At 42.3% G+C, this 26742-nt stretch overlaps 1 protein-coding gene across 2 annotated transcripts in view; it reads left to right on the top strand.

Annotated features, from left to right (window-relative positions):
- Positions 1-285: 285 nt before the first annotated feature.
- The window catches only part of LMO4 (LIM domain only 4), a 143266-nt gene continuing 116809 nt past the window's right edge, over positions 286-26742 (top strand). Inside the window, exons 1-2 of one of the 2 annotated variants that reach the window (XM_045367784.3) lie at positions 286-359; positions 10078-10192. The gene's annotated coding sequence lies outside the window, so the exon portion shown is untranslated. Of the gene's footprint in view, positions 439-10077; positions 10193-26742 lie in introns of both variants that reach the window. The other variant, XM_045367776.3, reaches the window with a different exon arrangement.

Raw genomic sequence — 26742 nt, 5'->3', positions numbered from 1 at the left:
AGTGCAGCAGTGTGTTGAATTCTTTTTAAAATCTGAAAGACCTGCAGGCTCTTCTCTCCTTTTCGTAAATCCATTTCCCCGTTGAGATGAAAAATGTAATACTTTTCAGCTTACTTTAGACTTTCTTCAAAAGTATTTCTGGAAAAGGATCCTTCATGTGGAGCATATGAAAACTGTCAGAGGATAGGAGAAAGCGAGGTTTTAAAAACACACTAATGGACAGCCATTATGCCGTGGGGAGTTCCCCCGGAGAGCAGAAAAATACAAGCTGGGGAAGTCGGGGGTGGGAGTGAGTGAGGAGCGGAGCACAGAGCCTATGGGTTAACAGACGAACACAATCCAGAGATAGAAAAAACTGGGTATGTACGTTAGTGCCCTTATCTGTGGTTTCTCTTTTCACAGTTTCGGTTACCCGTGGTCAACTGAGTCTGAAAATAGGTGAGTACAGTACAATAAGATATTTTAAGAGAGAGAAGGAGGGAAGAGAGAGAGAAAGAGAGAGAGAGAGGCGGAGAGGGAGAGAGAGAGAGCGAGCGAACAATCACATAATTTATTACAGCATATTGTTATAATTGTTCTATTTTATTAGTTATTGTTGTTAATTTTTCACTGTGCCTAATTTGGAAATCAAACTTTATCATAAGTGTGTACGTATAGGCAGGAACATAGTCTGCATGGGGTTCAGTACTATCCTCAGTTTCAGGTATCCACTGGGGGTCTTGGAGTGCACCCCCTGCAGACAAGAGGTGACTACTGTAATAAGATGGGAAAACATTAATGACCAAGATAAAGAACGCTGTCAAGGTTTCCCTTTCAGAGTGCTAGAGCACATCAGTTTTGTAGTCTGACAGATGGAGTTTGGATGCTGACTTTTGCATTTGCTAGCCATGACATTGGACAAGTTAGGTTTTGTGTAATTCAGTTTCCTTGCCCAAAAAATGGCCATAAAAATGACTTCTTCATAGAGTTTTGAGCTAACTAAATGAACTAATGTATGTAGAGTGTCCATCTTATTCTCTGTTATACAGTAAATGTTCAGTAAGTGCTAGCTTTTATTATTGTTATTATGGCTATTCTCGCTGATATGAGGAAATAGGTAGCATCATAGATACTTTCAAGGAGGTGGCCGGTCTCAATTCCCATCCAAGTAAGTATGTGCAAGCCTTTCATCTAGCTGACTGGCACCCTTCTCTCTGGCTGGCAGCAGATTAGCACACTGAGTGCCATCACTGAGATGTCCTGGCACACATCCTGGGCTCCTCTGTGAAGTGTTTGCCATGGCCTCGAGCCCCTCAGGTTGAGTGCACTTGTCTGCAAAGGGCTGTGTTCTATAGCAACGTGGGACCCACGAAGGAGGCCTTATGATTCATTGATCATCTCATCATTACTCACCTTGCCTGTATGCCAAGGCCAGGAAGCAATGGGCCAGAGGTTTGTGCTCTGAGCAATTCTGAATCATGCGGAGAATATGAAGGAAAATGAGAAGTTTAAAAATACTCCATAGGAAAGCAATGGTAAGAAACATGGTTTCTTTTGAACTTTCCCAATTCAACTTCTAGAAAAGGTGTCATAAACCTCTGCAGGGGTGACTAAGAGCTAGGACAAAGGCAAGTCTGTTACAGACGTCCCCGTAACTCCAGGAGCAAATCTCTTTCTTCCCCTCCTAAATAACTCCAGAACATTACATGGCATTAACAAGTTTCCCAGGACAGGAACTTCTAGTTTATTACTTGCTCACATTGTCATCAGAAATTAATTTTGTCCCTGAAAGACAAATTGGCTGGTAGCTTACGAAGTTAAATGGAAAGAACAAGTGCGCATCTGTTTCTTCTGCATTTTGTCTCCTTGGTGTCTTACATATAAATGAATCAGAGTGTTCAAACTTAAATTAAGATCTTTGGCTAGATAAACAGTTAAAACTGGTTCCCATAGCTACCTCTCACACATTGCTGTGATTGCATTATAATCCCCTAGTAATCAGCTCTAAATGAAAGAAAGATGATAAGGGTGCTCTTTTCAGTTTTCAGTACTGATTTTTATTAGCTCTCAATCAGTCCAGGACTACACTGTCTTTCATCACATTGTGGTAGTGTTTGTAGAATCATTAGAGTAATAAAGTGTAAATCTTACTGAGGTGCATTTTTCTTGAGGTGTTTTATATAACGAAAACTCTGAAGATTACACTGGCTGGTACAAGGAAGATTTGTTTCTGCGACGAAAGTAAGAATGTAATGTATGCTATATTCATTTAATCTTTACCAGAGTCAAAACCTAATGAATTATCCGGCCTAGGTAAAGCAACTGCCGCAAAAAGCTCTTGGACTTAACGCGGCCATGTATTGCCCTAATATAGATTTGCATGTATTTAGCTATTTCCTAATTTGGCTTGTTATCCTTCTTCAACACGCTTCCAGTGTAAAGCCCTCCCATCTACAAATGCATTACCCACAAAACCGCAAGCTTTGCTATTCCCAGTGTGATTTCTCTAGCAAACGAGTGTAATCCAATAAAACATCATGTCCCACCAACATTGAAGTATTTATTGTGGAATAAATTTCAGTTTAAAAAAGTGTGCTTGCCCCCCTTCATTCTCATATATCATAGAGTGACCAGTCCTCTCAGCTTCCTTTGGGCTGGGGATTACTAAGCAGGGAAAAGTGGCAACTGGAGATAACAGCTCTCTGATGCTTTTCTGCATTTGTTCTGGATTTTTCTAGGCCTGTCCAAGAGATGGTAGCATGGAAAGGAACTTGCAGTGACTTTTCCAAAATGTGGGATTTTCCACAGATTTTGCAGGTGTGCTACACATTTGCAATTAACAGAATACTTAATCCTGACATGCCTTTCCCTTCCCGTAGGCTTTATTATAGCTGGAATATGTGACAATACATCATACCTATAAAAGTGCCTGGTTGTTTTAAATGTTGGATTTTATGCATTTTATATTTATATTAGGATGAGAGTGTCCCTATATTTTAGTGACAGACATTTACGCTCGTCCACAGGGTAAGAAACAATATAATGCAGCAGTATGTAGTCTCTGCAAGAGTTTATAGAAATGTGGTGGTTTTATATTGAATTTTAAGTTACTATTTTTTAAAGAAAGATTTTGTCTGAGATAATTATTACAGTTCCCATGCTCACATGGTGATAATGTGCATCTTTGCAACAAGCAGGGTGTCTGAAAGATTCAGGTAGTCAGAGAGTCAGTTGGTGGCACTGTGAAGATTTTCACCAGGTATCTTTTTGGTTTATACCATTATATGTAAAAATATGTGTAGGATTTGACCTGCAGATAGAATTTTTAGAGGGAAAGAGGAAGAAATTACTTAATTAGGGTGGATCAAAATGATAAAGGAAATTTTGTTTTCAGTGTTTTTTTTTTAACCCTTATATAGCCTTGAAAGAGACCTCACATGTTATTTAAAACTATTATATTTAAAAATATAAAAGCCTGAATACATGCATTGGTTCTCTCTCTCTTTTTTAAAGAAAGCAAATAAAATATTTTGCTGATGATGGCGCTTTTTGTATGTGTTTGCATGTTGGTACTTAAATGCAATATGTCTGGAAGATGTTGCTATTTCACACTACTCGCACAAGAAAGAGTAAATTGTAGGTCCTGATTATCAACAGATAACAAGACATACTGTATATAAATAAATGCTCAGCATCAAAACCCATTATTGGATTAGCTATATAATCATGTCTCAGGCTGTAAGTCTGTGCTGACAAATGAACACTTTTCATTTGGCTCAAGGTCCTCATCAGCAACGGAACTAATTTTACATTCTCACCCATTAAGTGAATAAGATGTGGAAAAAGCTGTCTGCTTTTTGAAGTGTAAATTTGCTGCTACAGGCTGTGCAGACCAAAGCGCTTTTGAAGCAGGCAAATGAGATCATCTCTAGGGACATGTGAACCTCACAAAGTTTAGGTCATTTCTGTTGAAGGGACGGGGCATGTGTCTGTGTGTTCACCAATGTTTATACGATGTAGGTAGCTGTATACCTTGGGCTGTGTGGGTGTTGTCGGACATAGATGATGAACAGTTTGTCTAAACCTGGGAGAGAATTTGGAGCACTGTCTTCATGTTCTGTAGAAACCAAGGACCCAGAGAATCTGTGTGAAGCCTGAGAAGGAACAGTCAGGGGTTGGCTTGTTTGACAGTCAGGATCTCAGCCCTCTAAAAAGAATGACCAACCCTGAAAAGGAGCAACAATGACTCTGCACCTCAGTTGTTCTTGGTGACTTAATTCCTCTCTGTACTCATGACTCCACATTTAAATCTCTAGAGCAGAACTCTTCTTGGAGCTCCAGATCCTTATATGCAACTGTCTACTTGGTATATCTACTTGGGTGGTTCATACATATCTCAAACTTAACATTACTCAAATAAAACCATGGGAGTCTACCCCAAAACATGTCTCTATCCCCCAGTTCCTCTTCATCTCCTCAATTGCATCAACATCTCCCTCCTTGCTCAAGCCAGAAACTGAAGTGTCATTTTTGCTTCACCCCTTTCCCTGGCCGGTGAAATACAGTCTATCAGCAGTCATGCTAGTTTTATCAACAAAATATCTCCTGGGACACCTAGCCCAGGCCCACATCAACTCTCACCTTGGCAGCAGTGACCCTAGTCTTCCAGATCTTGCCTCTGCACCTCCACTCCAATCACCCCTTCTTCCCATTCATACTTAGCAGAGACTAATCTTAAAATGTGGGTTTTATAGGTTGACTTGTGTCCCCACCCCAAAATTATATGAGGTTGTAACCACAGTACCTTAGAATGTGACCATATTTGGAAATAGGGTCGTTGCAGATATAGTTAGTTAAGATGAAGTCATATGGAATTAGAGTGGGCTCCTACCCAATATGATTGTTGTCCTTATAAAAAGAATGCTGCTTCAAGGGAAAGAGCCTTGTACAGAGAAAAGACGATGTGAAGGCACAATTAAGCACCATCTACAAGTAGTGCCAAAGATTGCCAGCCAAACCCCGAAAGCTAGGAGAGGGGCCTGCAACTGATCTTCCCTCGGAGGCTACAGGAGGAAATGACACTGCCAACACCTGGCTTTTGGACTTCTAGCCTACGCAATGATGAGACAGTAAATTTCTGCTATTTAAGTCACTCATGCTGTGGTACTTTGTTATGGCCACCCTAGCTAACTAATACAGTTGGAATCCTGTCCCTTCACGTCTTAAAGGCCTTGATGGCTTCTTGTTTCATTCAGACGCAAATTCAAATGCCTCCCATCATGACCTATAAAACTCTTCATGATCTGGTTCTGGCCGGCTTCTTCAGTTTCATCTCCCACTCATGCTTCCCTCCTCATCTTCAGCCACACTGGAAACTCTCTGTTCCTTGGTCACGCCGAACTCTCCCTTTTCCAGCCCCTGCACACGCTGTGTCCTCTACTCGCAGTGCCTACCTCTTCCCCCACTCCCTTTGCTACCACCTTATCCTTAGGGTCTTCATTTACACATCACCCTTCCCTATTCCTGCTGTTATGCTCTGCCTGGGCCGATTTTTCTCTTATAATTATCATGATATGTGTTTCCTTTATATTCTTGCATACTTTCTTCCTTTGGTCTAGTCTCTGAGGTTCACAAGACACATCATTCTGGTTCATCAGTGTATCTCTTGTGCCTAATACGGTGCCTGGTACACAATGGATGTTCAGTAAACATGTGTTCAGTGGGTGAATGAATGGAATGTGTCTAGGAAGCCCCCTCCTTAAGTCTCATGGCTGTTGAATTTATTGTCACATAAACCTTTATCTTTTTGGTTACTGTTTGGAAAAACATGAATTTTACATGGGAAGCATCCCTTGATTTCTCCTAGGTTGGAAATGTCTGGATCACTTCACATCCTTAAGGTTTTATGTCTAGTATTGGAGGACTTAACCAAGAATCTAGGTGTAGTGATACCACAGGAAAAATGGGTGGTGGGTCAGATCTTTGCCCATTAATAGCACCAAGATATTTGTACATCTTCTCCCATAAAAAATGTGGTCTCTTGGCAGGCCAAAGAGTACATTGCTGTATAGAAATACTCCCTGGTCTCAGCTTTTGCCAAGTTGAAAAATAGGAAGTTGTGTGGGTGAGTGTGGGGGAGACTGCTAGCTGTCCACCAAAATCTGTTCTTCTTTCTTCCTGGGCACACAATTAAATGATATATCCTAGCCCCCCTAGCAGTTAGGTGTGGTCACATGACTGAGTTCTTTCCAGTGGTTTGTGGGCAGAAGTGCTAGGTACTATTTTCAGGCCCAGCCCACTGAAAACCTCCCACATGCACTGCCCATGATCTTTTCTCTCTGGTTGGTGGTTTGCTCAATGCCTAGGGCAACCTTAGAAACCGTGGTTGAAAATGGAAAACCACCATCAGCCTGGGTCTCTGAAGACCGTATGGAGAAAAACCCTCCCTTCAGCCCTGAACTGACCAGGTGATCCTGGTGAGCACTTTATATTAAGCCACTGCAATTTTAGGGTCTATCTGTAAGTGCACCCTAGTCAATCCTAACAGCATCATGACCTCTTCTTTAGGACGCTCACACTCATGAGAGGGGTGAAGCCATCAAACAGTGAGTTGCTGATAATGCTGGCTAAAGGAGACCGGCTTGGGGAGGGAGGGGAGTGGACCGTTAGAACTGACTCAGGCAGGAATCTCTTCTCTCTCGTGCACCACGCAAAAAGGATTTTGGAAAGAAACCATGTAAAAACTCATTGTTTTTAACACTCTGTGAGATAAGAGAGATTAAGTAAAAGATGACATCTGTAAGTGTCTTGCCATCTTCTACTACAGTCCCTGGATGCTGTGCCACTCTCTATTAGTCCTCTGTCTTTTCTGGCAATGACCCCTCTTGAAACCATTGCAAAAGCTTTTAAGCCAACAATAGGGAGATAACATTTGTGAGGTGAGCACTCAGGGCCTGGAAGGGGAAGAAAAGGGCAAACAAAATTTGAATGATATTCTGATAAGGTTGGTATCTTCTGAGTGCTTATGTCTGCTAAGAGGGTGGCAACTGTGTCTTATTGATCCTTGTTTCTATCCCAGTCCAGTGCTTGGTAGATCTATATGCTTAGTGAGTGTTTGAAAAATGAATTAATACATTATCTCATTTGAATGTCACAAAAACCTTGTGAGGAGATTAGACTTTATTGCAGACATTGTTGTTTGCCTAGTAGGGTCAAAACAATTCCTGCTTCATTTTCCTCTTTCCAGTACATGGGAGACTACACTTTCAGTTGCGTAGGGCCACTCACTGGTTCTGTCCAAAGAAATATGAGTGAAAGTGACTTCTCCAGCTTCTTCCTCTGCTGCTGGAGTAAACCTGAGGCTTTGTGCTGATAGGATGGATCCTCTGTGAATCTGATCCTGAGTCACTCTGTGCAAAAAGAAAGCCCTTCACTGACTTGTGCTGGGCATGTAGTGTGGGCAAGAGATAAGTTTCTCTTGGGTTAAACCATCATGTATGTTATACTCCAGCATGGCCTAGCCTGTGCAAACTAACACACTTACCCAACAGCAACTTGCCCCTCTTCATTTTACATGCACAGAACCTCAAATTTTGCCAGCTCTTCTCTGGATGGCCATAGGCTCCAGGGGAGGTCAGGCCTCTCCCAGCCTCAGGTGTGAAGTGTGGGTGGTCTCAGACAATCAGGGTAATCTCGATCCACTCAGCCAGTGATGATTTTAGGGGTAGGCGTGTAAGCTGGTTCTGGCCAAGATGACACTTGCGGAGTTCTGCTGGGGGACCTTTTGGGGAAATTTTTTCTTACCCATAGACCAGAAGACAAGAATGCTTCCTTTTTGTGCCCAGGAGCATTAGTTTGGGAAGGAATAAGGTTTGGAGCTGCTACAACTGTCCTGTGGCCATAAGAGGAGATGCCAACACATAGAAGGTGGCAGACTAGGAAAGACAACATTCTCTTCAGACTTTTTAAGTTGAGTATTCTGTTCCTTATACCTCAGAACATCCAAACAGATTATCCCCACTTTATCAATGAGGAAAATGAAGTTCAGAGAGTGTAAATGACCTGCCCAAAGCCTGTTGGCTTGTAAGTAGAAATCAGGTCTTCTAACTTGGAGTTTTCTTCTCTTTGCATTGTTCTAGGGACAGCAAGAGTTTTCTTCCATCTCTGAACAACTGTTTGGGGGTGCCTGCTTGGAGAGTTGTGTTGGGAAGGGTTGTAAGACCACATCCAAAAAGAAAGAGGGTTTTGGTTGATTAACGAGTTCACCCGCGTGAGGTAGGGCAGCGGTGCACTTTTCCTCATGACTGTAGTATGCCACGTTATTTCTGGATTATCTTGACTGTGGGAGGGATGGTGTAATAGTTATCTACTGCTGAGTAACAAATTTAGCAGCTTAAGAAAAACAGGCATTTATTATCTCACAGTCTCTGTGGGATGTGGAAATAGAGATTGGATTAGCTGAGTGCTTCTGTCTCAAAATTGGTTATGCGGTGGCAATGAATTTGGGGCTGGGGCTGAGTCCTTTTCTGTATCAGCTGGAGGAAGGATCTGCTTCCATGCCCACTTGTGCGGTTATTGGTGGGATTCTGTTCCTCATGGGCTCTAGGACAAAGGGCCTCGGTGTTTCATGGACTGTTCCTTAGGTTCTTGCCACTTGGGCCTCATCATAGGACAACTTACCCCATGGCAGCTGCTTTCCTTAGTGTGAGCCAGCAGGTGAGAGAAGGCATCCAGAAGAGAAGCCACAGCCTTTCTGCTGCCCAACTTCAGAAGGGCCATCCCATCACTTGTACAGTATTCGACCCCGGACAAGGAACACAAGAAAAAAACATGCAGTTACTTCTTCTATTACCATTTCTGTCATTGTCATGGTTGGCTATTTTGCCTCAAAAATTGTGATTTCTCTTCTTGAAGCTCAGTCTCTTTCTGTGCATTGAGCAATAGTATGAGGGCCTGCCTAGTGTCCCCTTTGCATGTCAAGGGCTTAAGCATGGAATAATGGTATTATTGCTTATTATAATTAGTAATTTTAGTTAGGCCGGGCATGGTGGTTCACGCCTGTAATCCCAGAACTTTGGGAGGCCGAGGCGAGTGGATCATGAGGTCAGGAGATCGAGACCATCCTGGCAAACACTGTGAAACCCTGTCTCTATTAAAAATTCCAAAAAAATAAAAATAAATTAGCCGGGCATGGTGGCGGGCACCTGTAGTCCCAGCTACTCGGGAGGCTGAGGCAGGAGAAAGGCGTGAACCCAGGGGCAGAGCTTGCAGTGAGCTGGGATCGTGCCACTGCACTTCAGCCTGGGCAACAGAGTGAGACTCCATCTCAAAAAAAAAAAAAAAAAGAAAAAAAGTAATTTTGGTTAATAATAACCAATCTTAGAAAAGAGTACCACAGGGCAGTGAGTTCCAGTGGCGTTGGCATGTTCCCTCTCACTCCTGTCCAATCCCAGTCACATCACATGTGTGCCTGTTTTGAAATCGAACATGACCAGTGCTCCCTTCGCTGACTCTCTGGCCTCCTTCCCATGCAGGACATGGCTGGAGGCTGGGTTTCAATCTTTTCTGCCTCTGGGAATTTGCCTGTTGTGAGACGGCACGAGAAGGGAAAGGAGAAAGGAAGCCATCTGTGAGGGCAAGGTCCATTCTTTAACGTCCGGTGCTTCCTTAGGCACCAGGCACACAGTTTGGGGAGAGAAAGAAACTCTTTCAGGGACTCCAGATAAGAAAAAGAAGGAAGCAGAATGGGTTAATGTTCATCAAAGGGGCTGAACAGTTGTGGGGCTTTGACTAGCATATCAGGGTGGATAAGATGAGGGGAAGAAAACTGGACTTTCAATAAAGGGAGGCAGATTAAATTAATCATGACAGGAAAATGAGCAAGAAATGCTTTCACATTGTTATTTAATAAGAAAAATGTGTAATTAACTGATAAAAATAGTTTCTGCAAGAAGCAGGCAGTTAAATAGTTTATAAAGCCAGCCAGGCCCAATCCTCAGCATCCCTGACTGTTAGCAATCAGAATGCTTTTTATATGGTGTCTTTCTTTGGAAACGCACAAACCATCTCACCACAGACATTACCTCATTTGCTTCACAGCCTAATGAATGCTTTATGGCTGAGAAATGGTGGAGGAAGCGAGTGAGACTGAAGAGATGAAGAAACTGAGGCACACAGAGAAAGACCCGGACGTGGCATTCCCAGCAGTACTCAGGTTTTCTCCTTTCTAACCTCCTGCCCTTTAATTGTGTTTTAGGCATTGGCTAATGAATTTAAATGAAACAATTGCTCGTGTCTTCCAAAAGCTGCATAGGGGAACCTGGGCTGTGTATTATGGCCGATACGATACTAGTCTTCCAAACGGGAGGTGGGGGTGGGAAGAGATCCTGGCATTTGCCATCTGGTAAGCCTGTCTTTAATCCTCAGTAAAGTAATGGAATGGAGATGAGGAAAAAAATGTGTAAGAATCAAGAGCATAATGCCACCATGAGCAAGCAGCTGTCTGGATTTTTAAAGAGCAAATTCCATGAGACAAATTTAATTGCATTTTTTAATAGAATTAAAAAAAAAAAGCATCCACAACATTAGTGGGTGAAGGAAATGAAATGGATGCATCCAGAAATCTCACTTGAAAGATGAATTCAACGGGGCTGGTTCTGAGCTGTCTCCTGTATTGAAAGCCGGCTGGAAGGCCACGTGAGCAGCCGGTGGGCGGCCATGGAGTGACTGGGAGCTGGTGGCCAGCGGCGTGCTTCTGGCAGGCTCTGAGATGGGCCGGCGTCTACAGAGCATCATTATTAATGACTTGCAGGAGGTGATGAGCAGAACATTAATTAAACGTGCACATGTGGCCAAGTGGGAAATTGGCGGCGAAAACACCAGAGAGGCAGGCACATAATACCCAGGTACTTGTTTTTCAGCTTTTGTGATCTGGCCTGTGAGACTTGACTTTGCCTCCCCTGCTCTCTCCCTGCTGTCTTGGGCTTGAACCAGATTTTTGCACGGTGCCACAGGGGATGTGGCAGAGGAGGTGCCCTTTAGAGCAGGCTCACAAATACCCTTGCCAAACACCAGGATGCGTACAAGTTGCACCTCTAGCCTGATGTGCTGAGAAAGGAAGCCTGCAAAAATTAATATTGATATTAGTAGAGTAATGAAGCAGCTGCAAAGCTGGTTCACAAATGTCTCGCTCTGTTTTGTGGCATGTTTACATCTGCAAAAGGGAGAAGAAGCAAGAGAGGTAGGGAAGCAGAGGCATCTCCTCTGAATCATCGTTAGGGGAGTCTGGTGGTCTACCTCATCTTTCTCAGAGAAACCTGGATTGTTTGACTTCTGAATACATCTAGGCATTTGGAAATTAGGGGGCTGGCCCCAAATCCTAAAAAATACCATGCTGTTGAAGCGAAGGCCGAGCGTTACATAGTTTTCACATTCAATCAACATTTAGTTCTCTTCTTAAGAGATCATCCCTAATAACTCCATTAGTTTGGCTGGTTGCTTTGTCACAACTGGGTCTTGGCACTGTCCCTATTGGAACTTACATTTATTTGAAAATTAATCTGCTGCCAAGGTGAAAAGAATAGCTCCAGGAGAATGCAAGCTTCTTGCTCTGCAATATCAAGTACTGTGTGTTCCAAGATGGTAGATTATATTTTGTATTTTATTTAATTTGAGAGCCATTCACCAAACTCTGTATAAACAAGGAGAAGTCTGTAATGGGGAAGGTGACATCGACCAAACTTATGCCATTTTGAAGTTGTACTGTGGCCAAGCAAGTGTTTAGGAAGAAGGATAAAAACACCACCCCCACCATGGCACCAACTACAATAACAATAATAATGTATTTTCTAGCATTCACTGATTGCTATAAGGAAATTGTTCATACAACTGTTCAGACAACAATACTATGGAGGTAAATATTATCATTGTTCCTGTTTTACAAATCAAAAAATTGATCATAATTGAGACAAAAGCTTCTAGAGTGCAGTGTAAACGTCAGAGATCGAAGCCTGAGTCTCAAGCCCATTGCTCCAGCATTGTGTCTGTCACTCAACCTTGAACCAAGGTTACTTGGGTGGGAGATTTGATGCCTAGAATAATGGGTCTAGAGTCTAGGACCAGACAGTGAAAGGCCACTCTTTAATTATTTGTTCAACATTTCTTTAGAGAAGTTGAGGTTGACTTGAGGGATGTGCAGAGATGATGGGATGGTGGTAGCTCTCTATCTGCGTTCTACTCTTACAAACAACTAATCTCTGGTCCCAGACTTGCATAATCTATCCAGGACGGCAAAAGTTCTGAGTTGCCTAGATCTACTCTCCTGAGAATGTACTTCAGCGACCCTCTGCTGTCACTTAAGCATGCCTCCTTTTGAGTCTCACTTCCCACCTCTGAGAGTCTATTAAGCCATTCGTTCCAATGATACATTGCATGCTGCCTTAGAGGACTTCTGATGTATTCAATTTCCTCCATATTATTTTACTTCCAGTAATTTTATTTGAGGTCTAAGTGTTAATTTAGCACCCTTTATAGATTGATGCCTCAAGTCACTACCTTGCTGGCCCTGCCCCAGCCACATCCACTAAGTCTTTGAGTGGGATGGCAGGAAGTAGGTATTATAGGGTTGCACTGTGCAAACAAACAACTTCAGATCAAGGCAAAGAATCTCTCGATGATGACAGTCACTTTCGGCCTTAAAGCTGATATTGGATATTTTGGATACTATACCATGGGAAGGCAATCAGAGATTTTTGTCCCCAGTCCCGTTACAGATTGTATTTTGCAGAAATATCCCCATCCTACACATCTTCTAAAGTGTGACTTTGCACTTTGCTATATGAGAGGAACCTAATATCCCTCCTTTGAATCTGGGTTGACCTTATGACTTGTTTAGACTCAATAGAATGAAGTGAAAGTGACACCACGTGACCTCCAAGATTAGGTCAGAGAAGGCCATAAAGCTTCCCACAGATTCTCTTGAGACACTTTTTCTAGGAGAAGTCAATGTCATGCAACTAGTCCAGCTGCCCTGAGACCACCATGCAGGAGAGGCCAGGTGTAGGTGTTCTGGTCAGCAACCACAATGGAGCCCAGCCTTCTAGCTATCCTTAAGGTACCAGACATGTGAGTAAATCATCTTGAAACTACCTACCCTTATGCCAACTAAGTAACACTCAGTAACCTCAGTTGACTTCATGAGGAGCAGATGAATCACTCAGCTGAGCTTTGCTTGATTCCTGACCTGACAATTCGTGTAATACAGTAAAATGGTTATTGTTTTAAGTCAGTAAGTTCTAGGGTAGTTTGTTACACAGGACAGAGACTGGAACATTTCTTACCACTCATATTTAATTCCATTCAAATCCTCTACATTATTTAAAACACAAAAATCAAATCAAAAAAAGACATTTTATCCTGTATTAGGAAATAAGCTGACTTTGGCCTGCATCACCATTGCCCCCTTATTAACATGCCCCTTAGTAAGGAATTGGGTTCATTTTGTGTATGATTTCCTATCTTGCTTTCTAGTCAGTAGAACTGGCTTGGTGTGGAACCAATATTTTTACATGATCCCTGACAACGCTTATGAAAGTTCTTTATGCCCCATAGTATGGTCTATATGAATTAATCAGATTTTTTAAATGGCATAGGTAAAAATACCAGGCTCAGAGCCGAAAGATTCAATTGCTAGAAAACAGTTGGATTAGAGAATTATTTTCTGAGTTCAGAACTGTTTGGAGTTTCACAAATTTGGAAGACCACTGAAGGACAGCAGGCTTTACAAATAAGGTTGCCAACTATGCCAGCATATGGAAATGACTCCCTCAGAATGGGGAGCATTTTAGTAGAAATACTTTTATGAGTGGATTAGCATTTGTTTTTCCAGTGGGGAAAACTGGGTGGGGGGGATGATAGTTCTTCTCCGACTGAGAAGAAGGCCTTTTTACCTTTTCACTCTGCACCAAGGCTGCCTTCTTCGAAACTGGGATTAATATTGCATAAGAAGGGCACTTAGGCAGAGTCCCACTTGCTCGTCAGCAGCAGCCTCTTCCTTTCCTGTTCTTTGCGCCCCATGTCTAAGCCATTCTTTTTCCATTCTCTCTCCCTTTTACCCCCACCACACCTTTCCTTTTGCATCTATCCTCTTCTCCTGTGCATCCCCATAAATTTTCTTTTTCCTGTCAACTCTCCTTCCATCTCCTGAGTAGGGGAGACACGGGAAAGGGAGCTCATGTGTTCAAGGTGATCGTCCTGTGGGGTGCTGTGCTAGAAGCTTTATAGATGTGATTAGGTTTTAGCTCCTGACAAGCCTTTGAGCTAAGTGGTATTATTCCTAGTTTTTCAGATGAGGAAACTGAGTCCCAGAGTGAAGCAACTTGCTGAAGTTCACCCAGCACCTGCTGGAGCTGAGTATGTTTCTAGAACTGTCTATTTAAAAAACCACTCTCTTTCCATTGGTGGCATGACTTGGGGTTTGGAGGAGAACTTCACTTACGGCACATAGTTATGTTTAAATGAACGGTTTAGTAAACCATAGAGTGTTCTTCCACACTAAGAGTCTGATCAGTTAAATAAATCCTTTACTGTCTGTATAAAGTCTAGAGTTAAACAAACAACACAGAGCACAATATCCAGGTTTTTCCAAGTTTCTGGTGAACATAACAGGCAAATATCCAAATGCTTTCTTTAACAAGGTTTATTTCCATGTAAGAGAGCTGTGTGTTACACTAATGATGCAGAAGCTTAAGGAAGTGAGTATCTATCATAAGCTTAAAAAGTGGAGCATCAAAATGGCAGTAACCAGGGTATAATAAATGTCCATTAAATAAATACATACATATATATATATGTGTGTGTGTATATATATATATATATATATTTTTTTTTTTTTTGAGACAGAGTCTCACTCTGTCACCCAGGATGGAATGCAGTGGTATGATCTTGGCTCACTGCAGCCTCGACCTCCCAGGTTCAAGTGATTCTTCCACTTCAGCCTCCCAAGTAGCTGGGACTACAGGCATACACCATCATGCCTGGCTGATTTTTGTATTTCTAGTAGAGACGAGGTTTTGCCATGTTGGCCAGGCTGATCTTGAACTCCTGACCTCAAGTGATCCACCTGCCTCAGCCTCCCAAAATGCTGGGATTACAGGCATGAGCCACCACACCCATCCCAATAAGTATTTATTGAATAAATAAATGATTTTCTTTTTTGTTTTTCGGTGGGGCATAGCTGATGTTTTAGCTTCTGCTGAATTCTGTGACTGTACATTCCACTGTGAGTGTATAGTGGGGTGAGGTGGAAGCATGGAGAGCAAGGGTGGCTGTGGCTGCCTGGAGATTTGTAAAAGGCCAGGCCCTCACGTGGGCAAACCATGGTATTATTCTGGACCTCGATTTTCTCATTGGCAAAATAAAAGTTGGAGTGAGATGATCTTCTGTGTCCCTCCAGTTCTGTATGTGACCATCTAAAGTGTTATATGGAAACAGAGATATATTATTCAATGTGGAATCTGGGAAACTGGTAGCAAGAATGCCGAGTACAATCATACAGTAGGATTTTTAATCCAAACATTATTTATCCAACACTAATCAAAAATGCAATGAAAGGATTTTAAAAAATAAAGAGCAAACTGAGAAACTGCCAGACTATAAAACAAGCGCTTTTCCTCTCTAGCTCTTATAGACTCATTCTACCATCTGGGGGATTTACAGGTGTTAAAATTGCCCCTGAAAGGAGCCTTTTTATTTCCTGGGGTGATGGAAATATATTGATAATTACGGGGGGAAATGAAGTTTTTTAATAAAACAATTAAAAGGGCTTAGTGTTTAAATGAAGGAGAATGTAATTTTCCTTTATTTTATCTATCATTAAATTGACATTACAAGATATTATAAGAGTTTAGTCAAGGCTGATTTTCAAATATAATCTACACTTATGTGGATAGTCAGAGAAGAGGTGGGAAAAGCTCAGTTCCTGTGCGTGCACGCGTGTACACACACACACACACACACCCCTCAGGGGTTTGTTAATTTAAAAATTATGAACACTCAAATGGTGACCAAGGAGTGGCAGAACGTGGAATTAGTGGCATATGGGGAACTAAAGGAGCAATCTCTGTTTCCTGTGAGGAGGTTATTCTTGATTTAGTGAGAATGCTGTACAATATTTCCTTTTTTTTTTTTTTTAGTTGTAAGTGCATGACTTAATTTGTAAGTACCAATATGTGACATCTGAATACATCTGAGCAGATTTGAGACTACCGTCAGAGGCGTCCTGGGCCTGTCACATGACTCTTGATTGCACCATTCTCTTCCCAACTCTGTGCCCAGGGACATCACATTGGTAGTTTGAAATTGGCCAGGGTGATAGTATTGATATCATAGAAATCAGCAAATGATACAAATCAGGGATCTGGTTGTGATTTAACTATAATTGTTAGTATATATTTATCAACACCTCACTGATCACAGTGAAATAAAACTTACAATAAAATTAATGGGACATATTATGTTTGTTATTGTTTGCAATGATAATTAAACTTGAATGATTCATATCCATTTCTATGCAGAACCAGCTGCCCTTTACTGAGCCCCTACTATGTGTCAGACCCTGTACTTGTTATAGATTATCTCTAGTGCTCAAAAGAGCCCTGAGAGGCCGGTGTTACTGTCTACATTTGATAGGTAAAGAAACAGAGACTCAAACTGAAAGTAAAAAAACTGCCTGTGGCCACACAGCTAGCTAGTTGTTCAATCAGCACTAGAACTCAACACTCCCCACCTGCATTGAGTGAACACAATGTTGCTGAGATCAGCTCATGAGGTTGCAGAGAGGGGATGATGCTGAGGGAAACTAAAAACCATTAATGCTTCTTGCAAGACTCAAGGATCTCAAAGTTTGTAGGTTGAGCTTCGCCTAATTTCTGCAGTGGGGCCTGCCTGAGAAGAGTGTCAGATAAGATGCCAGCATCCTAGGAGGCCTAGATTCCCAGCCACACTGGTAGTGAGTGGTTGTGTTTCCACAGTGCTGAGAAATAGTTCTGCTGGCTTAGCTCTGGTGAAAGATTTTCTTGCTGCCCTTGCCTTGATGTCTTTTTCAGACGGATTTTCCTGCAGACCTCCAAAGACTGGTTTTTCCTCTCCTTGAACTCTCTCTCTTCCTCTTCCCTTCCTTATTTGGCCATCTGTGCAGCCCATGTCTTAATCTACCTGTTCAGTCCCTGCTTGTCCTCCCTCCCTCTTACCTAACTTCATGTTTGCTCCCAGTGACATCTCAGCAGAACACCCCCTCTTCCCATGTTCTGAACAGTCCCAGGGTTTTCCAGGGTAACAAGATAGCGAAAATTTTATAATAATTGACAACAGAGTTTCTTTAAGGGAAAAGAGTCTTTGGCTCCAAGAGATGCCTGATGGGTGCTTGGGGAGAGGAGCCTGGACTGGTACCCAGGCCCCCGCGGCAAAGGCAGCTGCTGGGCACGATAAGTGGATGAATGGAATCTAGAAGTGAAGAGAGGAAGTGGAGGGAGAGAGCAGAAACCTGCCTGGGGTGGTTCAGTAAAGTTTATAAAACTGAGCAAGAGTTGGGTGAAGGATTTTTTCATTTGATTGCAGAAAATGAAAAAAGTACCAGATTCCACACTGGAATTGATATGTGTGGGACAAAGGTAGTTGGTTCAGAAATTGGAGCTAAAAACCTTGAGAAGAGGCCCCTTGGAAGTAGCAGCAATCTGGAGGAGAGCTTTGGGTTTCCAAAGGCCACAGAATGGGTGGGAGGTATGTTCTGGTCAATTTTCTTCATACCCACAAAGAGCTGGGGAACCTCTGGCTGGCATCTGTGTTACCCTCAACAGCTACAGCTTCTCCAAACCAACCCAGCCTGCTCTGGTCTTGACTGGCTCAAATATTCTCTTGCTCCTTCTCCCCACGTGTCTACTTGGGCCGTGTGTGTAGGTGTAGGAGAACCAGCTGGTAGTATGAGGATGCTGGTTAGGAAAGATGGAGCACCAGGCAGTGGAAGAGAGACAGGGTCCAAGAAAAGGGAGAATCAGTAGAGGAAGCAGAAGCTCCATTTCATAGACCTCCCCCTGCCATATGAAAGAAAGCAAAACAAATATATATCCCAAGCCAAAACTGACACAAAAACTGATCGCCCAGCCAAAAATACCATCACCACAACAAGAAAACCCCACTTTCCAGTGATAAAGTAAAGGGAGAACAGGCAACAACAGCAAAGTGTGGGTAACCTCGTTGCACGTGGCCCAAACGGTGAGCTAAGATGGAGTGTTAGGCCAAGACAGCAGAAGGTGGCCACAGGGATATTTCATGCCTTATTCAGTGTTCACAAGTACACACTAGTGAGAACCTATGTCTTAAATTCTGTCCCTGAGTGCGAAGTTGAAGCAGAAGGTCCATTAAAAAGGGCCTTTAAGGGTGCTGTGGAGAGTTGATAAAGGTGTGAGAATCCTGCAATGACTGACATCACAAAGAGAGAACTTGAGATCCCCTTTCAAGTTCTGGCTGAGGGTTTTGAACTGGAATAGCTGGTTTTAAACACTGACATTATGAATGCTTGGGATGTGAGTAAAACACCTCAAATTCTTCAACTAGCCAATTGTGAATAGAGGAGTAGTCCCACTTTTTAATGGCTTGCCTTAGTCACTGAAGGTGATTTCCTAAACCCCAGAAAATTGTTACAAACTGTCAGACTGTGGGTGCCATAGCTCTCAGTCAGTAAAATAGCCCCACATGGTGGGAAAACATTCCAGTCTCTCCAAAATGGGAATAAAGGCATTCAACAAAATTACTCTGACTTTAAAAACTCAGTGCCATTTCTCACTTTGCGTTAGAGTAGTAACAAATCCTCACGGAGGTAATTCTCAAGTATGCAATTATATAAACTTGCCTTCTGAATGGAAAGATTGGAATTTAGGCAGCTGACCCCTGGTGTGGTGTTTATGATCAGATCCAAGAGAGGGCTGTTTGCCTGTCATGTCCCAGTCAGTACCACCCTGCCCAGCATCTATGTTTGCTAAGGGTGTATATATACAGCAAGATCTGAATCAATGAAAACATATCCCACATCTTTACGGAGTGACCCGGAAAGAACAGCGTTTATACTGACAGAGAATACAGTTCAGAGAAATTCAAGGAGATTTATTGGGCTGTCATTTACTAGCTGTAAAATTGGGGTTGTGATAGTCTCTACCTCACAGAGTTGTTGGGAGAATCAAATATGATCACTGTCATAAAACTTTAGGCTAGATCCTGACACTCAGCCAAGTATACAGTATGCACATAGGAAATGGTACTAGAACTTTTGTTAATACGCGATGGGAAGTTTCTATGGTGTGGAAAATTTTTAAATGAATGAAACACAGTCCTTTCTTTAAGAATCTCACTGAAGAGGGAGTAGAAGACAGGTCAGTGGATAATTATGATATACAGACCATAGTAAATGCAATGTATAATAATAGGAGTAAATATTGAGTGTTGCTTTAGGAGACATGTCAGTGCTCCGACATAGGGAATCATTAAGGGTGAAAGGGCCATATACTTGCGTGAAGCCTGTAAATGTGAAAGACTAGGTCCTAGCAAGGCCAGCATTGCCATTCTGCTGTCCTAATGATGGATGGGGATTCGTGAGCAATTGAATTGAGCCACTGCCATTACTATTGATTGTTGCATAGACTTCTCCATCAGAGCCAGTAGGCCACAGTGTGGGTCAGTGGCCAGACTGACATAGGTTTATGACCTTTCATAGGCTTCCCATGTGTCTCACCACACACCCATCTGCCTGGGGCCTAGGACCAAGCTGGCGGTAAAGGACTTGAGAAAATGAGGCTTGAATTAAGTGACCTCAGATCTAAACCAAATGTGGCTGGAGCCTCTTTCTTGTTTTGAGAAGGATTTTTTGTTGTTGTTGTTGTTGTTATCAGAGTTTTGGAAGCAGTTTAATGAAGGGCGTAGATGTGGAAATGAGATGCATGTAGGTTTCAATAGTAACTCCTATTGCCTTGCTCTTTGACCCTAAGAAAGTTCCTTATCCACTTTGAATCTCAGTTCATTGTCTACCAAACAGGGAAAATGAGATCTACCTTATCAGGATTTTGGGGTTTTGTTGTTCATAACAGCTTCTTTGAGATGTAATTTATATACCATAACATTTCACCCTTTTAAAGTGATTTCAGTCAGTGATTTTTTAGTGTATTTAGAGAGTCATGCAACCATCACCACTATCTAATTCCAGAATATTTTCATCACCTCCATAAGAAACCCATACCCGGGCTGGGTGCGGTGGCTCAAGCCTGTAATCCCAGCACTTTGGGAGGCCGAGATGGGCAGATCACGAGGTCAGGAGATCGAGACCATACTGGCCTACACGGTGAAACCCCATCTCTACTAAAAAATACAAAAAACTAGCCGGGCGAGGTGGCAGGCACCTGTAGTCCCAGCTACTCAGGGGCTGAGGCAGGAGAATGGCGTAAACCCGGGAGGCGGAGCTTGCAGTGAGCTGAGATCTGGCCACTGCACTCCAGCCTGGGCGACAGAGCGAGACTCCACCTCAAAAAAAAAAAGAAAAAAGAAAAAAGAAACCCATACCCATTAATAGTCACTCTCCATTCCTCCTTTCCCCTATTCCTCCCAGCCACTTATTTCAGTTTCTCTGGATTTGTCTATGCTAGACATTTCATGTAAAAGAAACCATACAGTATGTGGTTTTCTGTGACTGGCTTCTTTTACTTAACACAATGTTTTTAAGATTCATCCAATCTTTTGCTTGTATCAGTACTTCATTCCCTTTTATTGCTGAGTAATATTTCATTGTATAAGTATACCATATTTTGTTTATCTGTTAATCAGTGCATGGACATTTAGTTTTTCTTTTGACAATTATGGATAATGCTGCCATGAACATTTGTATACAAGCTTTTGTATTGAGTATCTGTCTTCATATCTCTTGGGTATATGCCTAAAAATGGAATTGCTAGAACTTAAGGTAAGTCTATGTTTAACTTTTTGAGGGCCTATCTAATTATTTTCCAAAGGAGTTACACCATTTACAGTCCCACCAACAATAAATAAAAGTTTCAATTTCTTCACATCCTTGACAAAATTTGTTATTTTCTGTCATTTTGATTTTAGTCATCTTGGTGTGAAGTGGTATCACATTACGATTTTTATTTGCATTTCTCTAACAACTAATGATATTGAAGATCTTTTGCTTGCTTATTGGCCATTTGTATATTTTCTTTGGAGAAATGTCTATCAAACTTCTTTGCTGATTTTTAATTGGGTTGTCTTTTTATTGTTGAGTTATAAGAATTTTTTATATTCTGGATACAATTTCCTTATCAAATATATGATTTGCAAATATTTCCTCTTATTTTATGGGTTCTTTTCACTCTCTTAATGGTGTTCTCTGTTGCACAAAATTTTAAAATTTTGGTGAAGTTCAATTTTTCCATGTTTTTTCTTTTGTAACTTGTACTTTTTGTGCCCTGTATAAGAAACCATTGCTTAACCCAAGATTATAAAGATTATAAAGGATTAAAGTCCTATGTTTTTCTCTAAGAGTTTTACAGTTTGACTCTTACATTTAGGTCAATAATCCATTTTGAATTTTTGTATATGATGTGAGGAAGGGGCCTACCTTTATTATTTTGTATGTATATGGATATGTCATTGTCCTGGCATCATTTGTTAAAAAGACTATTCTTTCCCTATTTAGTTATCTTGGTGTCCTTCATTAGGTTTGTAGTAATACATGACATGATCTATGTAAATTTCCTGGTATATGATAAGTTGCAATACATGGTAACTATTATTTTATTACAATCAGCTTAAGATCTATTTAAGGTTTACAAGCAATAATAGCAATAGCAGGAGCTAACATTTTATTGAGTACTGCCTATGCACCTGGCACTTCCCGTCAACAAACTCAATCATGAGATCAGTACTATTTTAATCTCTTTTATTCAGATGAGGAAATTTGAACTTAGAGTGGCCAAAGAACTGATTCAAAGTCACACAAGTAGCAAGCCACAAAGTGGACAATTTTGTTCAGACAGTCCTTGGTTGTGATGGAAATGAATCCCATGAGATATGAGTAAGAGGCTTATTAGAATGAGAGAAACAGAATGACGTGTCGAGTGACTAACATAGTTAATATGACTACCGCTAACAAGCACTAGAAGGTAGCTAACAGCTAGATCATGTGGGTTTGAATCTTGGCTCAGCCACTTACAAGCTGTACAACCTCGGGCAGCTCAATTTCTTCAATATATAATGGGGATACTTAGACTTCTTTTTGCATGGGCTTGCTGTGAGGCATCAGTGAGTTAATATGGGTAAAGCGCTTAGAACAGTTCCTGGTACATAGAAAGTGCTTAAAAATTGTCAGCTGTGACACTGATGGAGAGCTCTAAATCTGAGCCCAAGCTTGTGTTCCAGAATTTGTTCTACTCAGGGCTGGCTCCATAGGTGTACAACCTATGCAACTGTATAGGACTCTGTGCTCAGAAGGGCCTTGGACTTGGTTTAATGTTCTGTTGTTAACATCTTGAACTTCTTAATTATTTTTGAACAAGGGGTTATTTTCATTTTGCACTGGGGCCCACAAATTATACAGCCGGTCCTGGGCAGGGCATAGGGCTGACTGGACGAGTTTCCTCCTCCTAGTGATGCCTAGCACAGCCCACGCGGGGTGTCTCTTCACACACACTGTAGAACCTCCTTGGCTGCTCTGAGCTCCAGTGGATCTCAACATGGAGGACAGTGCTGTTAGGTTTAAGTTTCACGACATTGAAGCCCATGCACATCCACTTGACATTCCTGATTTATTACCTAAAAGTAAATGCAATGCGTCGTGGGCCCCGAATCCTGCCTCTATTATTGGACTGAAAACCTCCATTGACTTCAGCTGGCAGCCGGCACCACTAATTGAGGACAGAGTTTGGCCCCGCGGGTTTTATATAGAACATTTTTCTTTATTTCTTTTTTTCATGGTTGTGTGTTGTGGGCTGGGGATTATTTTTATGTTTTTCCACTTCCTGATTAGTTTTAGGACTTGTTTATTTGGAGACTGCTTTAATAAATTTGCACAGCAGGGTGAGTTAGTAACAGGGTTGGTGTATTTAACCAGGAACTGCCTTCATTTCAGTTTGGTGTTTGGTGTTTAACTTCAGGGCATAGTCACTTTGTTTCAGTACCAAACTTCTGCCAAAGATCACCTATCCTTGATCTACATACACCTTGGTGGTTTAATGTAAGGGCAGAGCTCTGCTGCCCCGAAGCCCTGTGCAGCTCATCACCACAGTGCATCCCTGTTGCGCTTTTAAAGTGTACTTCAGTTCAGATTATATTTTCTTATCTGCTTACCCCTCTAGGCTGTGGAGCCCACAGGGCAGGGTCTTTGTCATTGGTGGAGTTTCTGCGCTTGGTACAGCTCCTGTTACAAAACCCTCCATTCAAGAAATATTTCCTGAGCATCTATTGTGTGCCAAATGCAGAGGTAGATGTGGCACAAGCAAAACAAATGGACTCTGTTCTCAAGGGGCTTACATTCTGTGGGTGAAACACAGGTACAGATAGGCAAAGGATTGTAGCAATAACTGTAGAGTGAGATTGTTATTAAAAATAAAAGTAAATAATAGAATACAGGGATACAATGGTTTGTGGTGTGTGTGTGTGTGTGTGTGTGTGTGTGGTGGTGGTGGTGAAGGAAGGGCTCCCAGAGGAGACGACTGCTGAGTGGAGACCTGAGGCAAGAGGGAACCAGACATATGCAAACTGGCACTGCAGGCCCAGGGCGCAGCTGATGCAAAGGCCCCAGAGCGACGCCGGCTTGGCTTTGAGGAGCAGAAGGGAGGCAGGAACACAGTGAATGTGAGGACAGTGTTCAGAGATGATCCTGGCCCTGGTGAGGAATTAGGTTTATTCCAAGGGCAATGAAAACCTCAGGGAGAAACGCTGCATTTTGAAAGAGCACTACGGTTGCTTTGTGGAAAAGGAGCTGTAGGTGGGGTGGGCAAGTTTGGGAGCAGGAAGACCAGGAAGGGGCTTTTGTGGTAATCTGTTGAACTGACTGGATTAGTTCCAGAAAGAAACTAGGGCTTTCCTTGCTGAGGCTGGTCGTAGAAAGAGGAAGTGGAGTAGCAGATCAGGGTTCACAGCGTGTGGCTGAGAGCCAGGGTGACATTCCTCTGGACGTTCTTCTGGACTGAATCCTTGCATCATCTACATTTAAAATGAACCTCAGAAGCCCTGGCCCTGTGGTGCTGATGCTATTGAGGTTGAATTCTCAGGGAACGAAGAAAGGGCCTGGCTGAGAACAGAGAGGGAGGAGTCCCACATCAAGGGATGACTTCACTAAGGAGGGAAACTGGAGCGAGGTGGGCATTTCCAGGCAGAACAACAGCGTGGTGGAGAGTGAGGGAGCCGATGGCTGGAGTGATAGCTGGTTTAATAGAGGGTGCGTTGCGGCGCTATCAGCAGTGTGGAGTGGGATGGCGAGGCTGCATGCTGGAACTTATTTAAAGAGGCTATTGTAAAAGTCTCTGAGCCAGTTAATTACCAGTTTTTGTTATGTCAGGAACTCCTTGAGTTAAAGCAGAAAGAAACCATTCACAAGTATGTTCCAGTTCTGTAGTTTAATGGGACATGTAAAAAAAATAAAAAACTGATAAAATGATTTAGTTCATGGAAGGATTGAAAACCATCACAAGAAAAGCTGAAATTACATATTGTGTTCCATCTCCTCCTACAGAAGCCATTGAAATGGCTGCAGACTTAATTGGACTAATGACCCATTGCTGTTATGCATAAAACTCTGGTGTTCACAGAGAATTGACAAAGCTGTGGAAACGGTCCACAAATATGAACACAGGTGAGCACAAAGACCCAGACAGGCTTTCTGAAGCACATGTCCAAAGGTGAAAAGGAAAAAAAAGATGGAAGCAACATGTACACACAGCTGGGAAACCTATTACCAGGTTCCAATCTAACTTACGGCCCAAGACCTGACTGGAACACAAATGAAAAAAAAAATCCATATTTTCAACCTAAGACAAATTTTTGAAGGGTTGGGAGGTGCAGGTTCAGGATTAAGGGAAAGAGGAGGATTTTTAAAATGTGTATAACCTAAATTTATCAGGTAACAAGTGTAATTGTATAAAATGAACACTTGAGATAAGAGGAGGCAGACTGTGAATATCTTCTTCATGTCTAGTTTTATTTCTTGCTCACCTATTCTGGTTAACTCATGTCTCTGTTTGGGAATCCATCAAGTCCCAAAAGTAGATCTCTGGAATGGTGGTTGGAGAAGACACATATTCATGGAATTTGCCTCCAGATTTTACTCACTGAAGTCAATGGATTTAGCTTCTGGCCGTGGTTCTGGCACTTACAGGGGTGTGATATTGGACTGTTTCTACTATCTTCTCATCTATCCAATAGAGACAATAATGTCCCCTCCCCATGGGTGGGCCCAGTATTAGGTGATGGGTGGCCCTGGAAGGATATAGAGAGTGCTGAGTAGGTTGCCTGCTGGAGGACCCTTGTGGGAACAGCTCGGCAGTCTGAGGCCACCTCTACGAGCTCTCACAGAGCTCCCAAAGCAGCCCCTTTCAGCCCGCAGGCATGGTCTTGCCCCCGACTGAGACAGTTGGATTCTTAGCAAAATATCCTTTATATTTTAATTCTTGGTGGTTATATGAAAGAAAAACTGATAGGGGCTAAAGAGGAACAAGTGGATTTTAAATTAGCCTCCCAAAGAAGAGTTGGGTCTTGCTTTATTTTGTTGTTATGAAGCAGAGCGTCTTCTCTGAGGGGCCATCTTGGGGCCTGGGGAAGGTCTTTGCAATTTGCAGTGAAAGGGTGAAAATGCCATTAAGAACTAGGTCTTCCAGGGATTAAACAGAATGTCAGCGACAACTGCAGATGGAACTAAATGTGTCCACCCTGGTGAAATGGAGAAGCAGCCCATAGGGTCCAGTTGAGGAGGATTGGGGGTAGAAAAGGGCACGGGACTCAATGGGAGAAAAGACAAAAGAGAAAGATGTGCCTGGGCAGAGGAGACTGAAGGCTAAGACGCAGAAGTGTGAAAGCACTGTGCAGCCTGTGGGGCCACTTCAGGGTGACGCCAGTCACCATGAGGCTCACCTTGTCTGGATGATTTGGTGATCTGACTGCAGAAGCAGGCTTGGAGGGGCCACTTGCTCAGCTCTTGACCAGGAACTTAACTGAAAAAATAGCAACTTAGTGATGACTGCAAATTCCAAAGAGAAAGAAAATGAGTTGAAATGCTTCACCAGGGAATGTAGAACTCTTGCTACAAATTTGACGCGTGTGGTAGCCTGAATAATGGTCCCCAGAGACATTAATTTCTAATTTCTGGAAACTTATGTGGTAAAAGATGCTTTGCAGATGTGTTTAAGTCAGGGATCTTGAGATGGGGGAGATTATCTTGACTGATCAGGTAGGTTCTGAAATCACGACTGTGGCAGAGAGAGATTTGGCTACAGAAGAGGAGGAAGGCCATGTGATGACGATACAGGGGAAAAAGGTGATCTGTTAGTATACAAGAATAAGTTTGTGTTGTTTTAAGCCACCAAGTTGGTGGTAATTTGTTACAACAGTCAGGGGAAACTAATATAAAATAATGTGTGACTTTGGCCTCACTAAGCCTCAGTCCCCCCAATTGTAGAATAGAGGTGTTACTACTAATTCTTTCCCTCTCATGGGTTTGCTCTGAGGTTCAAATGA

Source organism: Macaca fascicularis, chromosome 1, assembly GCF_037993035.2.
Source record: "Macaca fascicularis isolate 582-1 chromosome 1, T2T-MFA8v1.1".
Lineage (NCBI taxonomy): Eukaryota > Metazoa > Chordata > Mammalia > Primates > Cercopithecidae > Macaca > Macaca fascicularis.
Note: the sequence above shows the minus strand (reverse complement) of the source record. Positions and strands in the feature narration are given on the sequence as shown.